The following is a 6212-nucleotide window of genomic DNA, read 5'->3' on the forward strand; positions in this document are numbered from 1 at the left end:
GATTCTCTGGTCCACCTCTACGCAGACAACACCATTCTGTATACTTCTGGCCCTTCTTTGGACACTGTGTTAACAACCCTCCAGGCAAGCTTCAATGCCATCCAACTCTCCTTCCGTGGCCTCCAATTGATCTTAAATACAAGTAAAACTAAATGCATGCTCTTCAACCGATCGCTGCCTGCACCTGCCCGCCTGTCCAACATCACTACTCTGGACGGCTCTGACTTAGAATGCGTGGACAACTACAAATACCTAGGTGTCTGATTAGACTGTAAACTCTCCTTCCAGACCCACATCAAACATCTCCAATCCAAAGTTAAATGTAGAATTGGCTTCCTATTTCGCAACAAAGCATCCTTCACTCATGCAGCCAAAAATACCCTTGTAAAACTGACCATACTACCAATCCTCGATTTCGGCAATGTCATTTACAAAATAGCCTCCAATACTCTACTCAACAAATGGGATGCAGTCTATCACAGTGCCATCCGTTTTGTCACCAAAGCCCCATATACTACCAACCATTGCGACCTGTACGCTCTCGTTGGCTGGCCCTCGCTTCATGGCTCCATGTCATCTTCAAGACCCTGCTAGGTAAAGTCCCCCATTATCTCAGCTCGCTGGTCACCATAGCATCACCCACCTGTAGCACGCGCTCCAGCTGGTATATCTCTCTAGTCACCCCCAAAAACAATTCTTTCTTTGGCCGCTTCTCCTTCCAGTTCTCTGCTGCCAATGACTGGAACGAAGTACAAAAATCTCTGAAACTGGAAACACTTATCTCTCTCACTCGCTTTAAGCACCAGCTGTCAGAGCAGCTCACAGATTACTGCACCTGTACATAGCCCACCTATAATTTAGACCAAACAACTACCTCTTTCCCTACTGTATTTATTTTATTTTATTTTATTTATTTATTTATTCATTTTGCTCCTTTGCACCCCATTATTTTTATTTATACTTTGCACATTCTTCCACTGCAAATCTACCATTCCAGTGTTTTACTTGCTATATTGTATTTACTTTGTCACCATGGCCTTTTTTTGCCTTTATCTCCCTTTATCTCACCTCATTTGCTCACATCGTATATAGACTTGTTTCTACTGTATTATTAACTGTATGTTTGTTTTACTCCATGTGTAACTCTGTGTCGTTGTATGTGTCGAACTGCTTTGCTTTATCTTGGCCAGGTCGCAATTGTAAATGAGAACTTGTTCTCAACTTGCCGTAAATGGTTAAATAAAGGTGGAATAAAAATAAATAAATAAATTCAAACTGTTTTAGAAACTTCATAATGTTTTCTATCCAAAACGAATAATAATATGCAAATATGAGCAACTATGACTGAGGAGCAGGCCATTGAATATGGGCACCTCTGTGCACCTTTCATCCAAGCTACTCAATACTGCCCCTGCAGCCATAAGAAGATAATAAATTTATAAAATGACTAAATATAAGATTTCACCTTCTTTAAAACTGTAAAATACCTGTTTGTATGTTTAGTGTTAGAGAAAATCTGCATATTTTCTCTCTTGATCAAAACATCTGCCCCCAACTCTGTGAACATCACACAGAGCTCTAGCTTGCCTTCCTGAACTCGTTAGGAACTCACCTTTCGTCCCATATTATATGTTGTCCTCCTATGACAAACATAACGTTTTTTTGTTGTTTTAAATGTATTAATTATTTTTAGATTAATGGTAGGAGGGACATCCCAGCTTCAAGTGGTTTCAAATTTCAGATCCTATGTCAAACAGGTGCAAAAAATGTGTGCAATGGCTTGCGGTGACCACAGATCGATTTCTAAGCAAAAATGTTGTCTGGAACCAGTACCAGAACCACACAGGTCCCTTAAACAGGGTCTTTACATCTAAGAGGTTTTAATATACAGCAAAAACATATCTGGACATACAGACACTTTCTGTGCTTCCCTTTGCCGCTGTAATGACACCCTCTATCGACAACATCCTAAACAATAAGTTATTACTACTAAGAAGTGGATTATGCAATTATAAACAGGATGATTATATAACTAAAACAGGCTCATGTCAAATAGTCTCCAACAAGTGCCTTCAGAAAGTATTCATACCTCTTGACTTATTCCACAAGAGCTGTTATTGTGAAGTGGTAAAATCTAGGAGCAACAAGGGCTCATCCGCGAAGTGGTAGGCCACACAAGCTCACAGAACGGAACCGCCAAGTGTTGAAGCACGCAGCGTGTACAAATCATCTGTCCTACGTTGTAACACTCACTACCGAGTTCCAAACTGCCTCTGGAAGCAACGTGAGCAAAATAACTGTTTGTCGGGAGCCTCATGAAATGGGTTTCCATGGCCGAGCAGCCGCACACAAGCATAAGATCACAATGCACAATACCACGCTGGAGTGGTGTTAAAGCTAGCCGCCATTGGACTCTGGAGCAGTGGAAACGCGTTCTCTGGAGTGATGATTCACTCTCCATCATCTGGCAGTCCGACAAATCTGGTTTTGGAGGATGCCAGGAGAATGCTACCTGCCCCAATTCAGAGTGCAAACTGTCAAGTTTGGTGGAGGAGGACTAATGATCTGGGGCTGTTTTTCATAGTTTTGGGCTTGGCCCCTTAATTCCAGTGAAGGGAAATCTTTACGCAACAGCATACAATGACATTCTAGCTTCCAACTTTCTGACAACAGTTTTGGGGAAGGCCCTTTCCTGTTTGAGCATTGACAATGCCCCCATGCACAAAGCAAGGTCCATACAGAAATGGTTTGTTGAGATCGGTGTGGAAGAACTTGACTGGACTGCACAGAGCCCTGATCTCAACCCCATCAAACACATTTGGGATGAATTGGGATGAATTGGAACCAATTCATCCCAGTTCCTTATCTTCAATCAAATTTAACATGTACAACTGTGACATTAAAATATTTAATGGTATTTTTCATCAGTTGTTTTATATGAAATGTATTTTCCACCACTCTGCCATTACCACAACACTAAGTCATTACCATTACAGTACATACAGTACATATTTTTGAGGCAAAGGTGCATTAAATTACAATTGATTGATGATTTCTTCCCTCATATGTGAACCATATATGCTTGCTCTTAAGATATGTTCTCATGGAATGTAAAATATTAAGATTTTGATGTTGTAAATACATTTTTCTGACTATCATCAAGGCATATATGGACATTTAGACATGACAATGATGAATACAAAAAATACAATGAATGTGAAATGTTATATAAAATACCATTTGCACAATTTCTGTAATTTCATCTTCAACAAAAATAGCTAATTTTATGACGTGGCGGAAATGACATTACCCCTCGGGTTTTTGGGGAACTGATAAAAATCGTTATATTCTAAATAATATGGTCTCAGCCAGTATTAGATATTGTTTCCAGACAGAGTGAAGAAAACATTTTTGATAGATAAAAAGCCGTTTCAAAAGGTTTCATTTTCCAAAACATTTAACATCCAAAAGTTCCCATATTTGCAAAATGAACCATATATTCAACCATGAGGATGTACTAATGCAAGATATAATAAAATTAAAATAAATCATAATAGAGGACGACTGAAATTATATTATTTCAGTGTAGATAAGGGAAGGGCAGGTTCAATTAAAAACATGACAGCCAGACAAGCCAGTGTATGAATCAAATGGATTCGCATAGGAATGGAGTGGAAATTAACTTCGTGATCTGTAAGGTAAGTAACTTTAATGTGTCAAACAGATAACACATTTACTTTGCCATTTCTGAAGCGTAGCAACGTTTAAGACATGGATATCATGTTATAATATTAACAAGGCACCCAAAAGTAGTTTTCATTTTATTAGCCAAACAAAACTTGTTTAAACCGTAACATTGTCGCGGAAATCAGCCTTGTTTCCATAGCGATGATGAAAATAACGTAATTTAGGCTGTAATGATCTCCAAAATTCGAATCATTAGGTCACCACACCTTTGATATAGTAATGGACGCTAATAGTTTCTCGAATCCCATTCTGACGCAGAGGGAGACACTATTTCCCCTGGTTTCTTCTTTGCATTTAGACTGCTCCTGTTGTATGTGCCTGCTCAGCACTGTACAGAGCCCATCCGTCATGGTCACCCCTCTCCCCACCCTCCCCCTCCTCTCTCGCCCCCGTTCTCTCTCACCCCCCTCTCTCTCGCTCCCCCTCTCACTCTCTTTCCCTCCTCTCTCCCCTCTCTCTCTCACTCCCAGTTGGAGTGCTGTTCTAGTGCCCTCTCCTAGATGACAGAGAATTTTACAGTCAAAATGTAAATTAACTCCCCAGTATTACTTGGTTTTATGTACTAATTAAAGTTTCTGTTGTGTTTTCTCTTTCTGATCTGACCCCTCTCTCTCCAACTAGCTGACCTGTGTCTGAAGGGGAACAGTGAAATTTAGACACACACACACACCTCTTAGCTTTCCATCGATGTCGATGATGACGAATGTTCCTCTTGTGGATCGGGGGTAAGGGTGTGCTAGCACTTTAAATAGACACACACACACACACACACACACACACACACACACACACACACACACACACACACACACACACACACACACACACACACACACACACACACACACACACACACACACACACACACACACACCTACAATCACTCTCACTCAGGCATAAAGAATGTCAGGAAATGCCAAAGATGGACTCGATGCTCATTCAGCCATCCTTTCAATGTTGTTTTTCAACTTTGATCATTTGAACTGCTGCCATTTTGTATGTGGACTATTGTTGCACTTCCATGTCACACTTTGTTGTTCCTATGTTGGTCTAGAAATCTTGTCCCTGTGGGTTATAGAATGGATGGCCAGTCTGTTCTTAATGTAATATGTACACACATTTCTAAAGGTGCAATTCAAAATTCTCTACCCCCATAATGACATGACCAAGGTACAAACACATTCCACCTGACACAATCACAAAAACATAGATTGTTTCTATGTTGCTTTTTGTTTTAACACTCAAAAAAAAAAGGGATAGATTCAATCAGTTCTGCCTTAACCCGTAATAATCGACAACATTGTTTTTATTAAGGCGATGTCGGAGGTGTGACTGAGTTGGAGCTGTAAAATCAGAAAACGCCTCCCGGCATTATAGCTATTACGGACCCTGCCATTGGATGTGCAGAGACACAGTAGTAGTAATCGCATGCAGCCTTGTTACGAGCTGTCACATCGGTGAGCAGCTGCTCTTGTGATCATTGTCAAAAAGCCACACCTGCCCAACTCTCATTATAAGTTCAGAACCAGGAAGTGTAGGCTATATAGAAATAATTACTCTCGATTGGAAAAATCAATAAGCTAAATAATGAGGATTTCTATCATCCTAATCGAGGTGTAGATTACAACTCACATTCCAGTGTTCAGAATAGTGAACGAAGGCTGCATGGCATTTCTCTCAATTCTCCACTCCATGCAGCGAATGGCAATGTCTGCTTTAGATACAATTTGATATTGAGATGAAAATGGCTGTATTGGACCTTTAAATGTAGCTATGTGGAGTCTTTGGACCCTTTCCCTCACTTTGAATAGCATAATATTTGTTTGCTAAATAAACTTTTAAGTACCTCCTGTAAATTCTTAGATTTTTCAATAGTGAATTGCCGTATACAGTTTAAGCACAGGAATTTCACCAGTATCTGTGGTGATAAAACACATTAAAGTTCAGACTGTTGCAACTGCTGCAACCGTTAATGCACTATCTTGGAAAATGGAAGTCATTTTCCTCTAGTATATTTCAAACCAAATACTTTTAGACTTTTACTCAAGTAGTATTTTACTGGGTGACTTTCACTTTTACTTGAGTCATTTTCTATTAAGGTATCTTTACTTTTACTCAAGTAGTATTTTACTGGGTGACTTTCACTTTTACTTGAGTCATTTTCTATTAAGGTATCTTTACTTTTACTCAAGTATGTCAATTGGGTACTTTTTCCACCACTATTTTCCACTTCAGCCGATCCTTACAGGGAAAGAGCTTGGGTTATGTTGTTGGAGGTGAATGGATGGAGTTCTTTTACATATGTCCTGTTGCAGGATAACTTTCTTGCAATTCAGGAAATGTAAAACCTGTTGTGTATTTGAGGTTTAAAAATGGTTTCTGAGGTTTGTTATCTCCACTTAGAAATGTCAGACTTGATTTTTCCGAACAATGTATCATCCCCTACAAAAATGCCTGTTAATTAT

This window comes from Oncorhynchus keta, chromosome 5 (genome assembly GCF_023373465.1).
Source record: "Oncorhynchus keta strain PuntledgeMale-10-30-2019 chromosome 5, Oket_V2, whole genome shotgun sequence".
Lineage (NCBI taxonomy): Eukaryota > Metazoa > Chordata > Actinopteri > Salmoniformes > Salmonidae > Oncorhynchus > Oncorhynchus keta.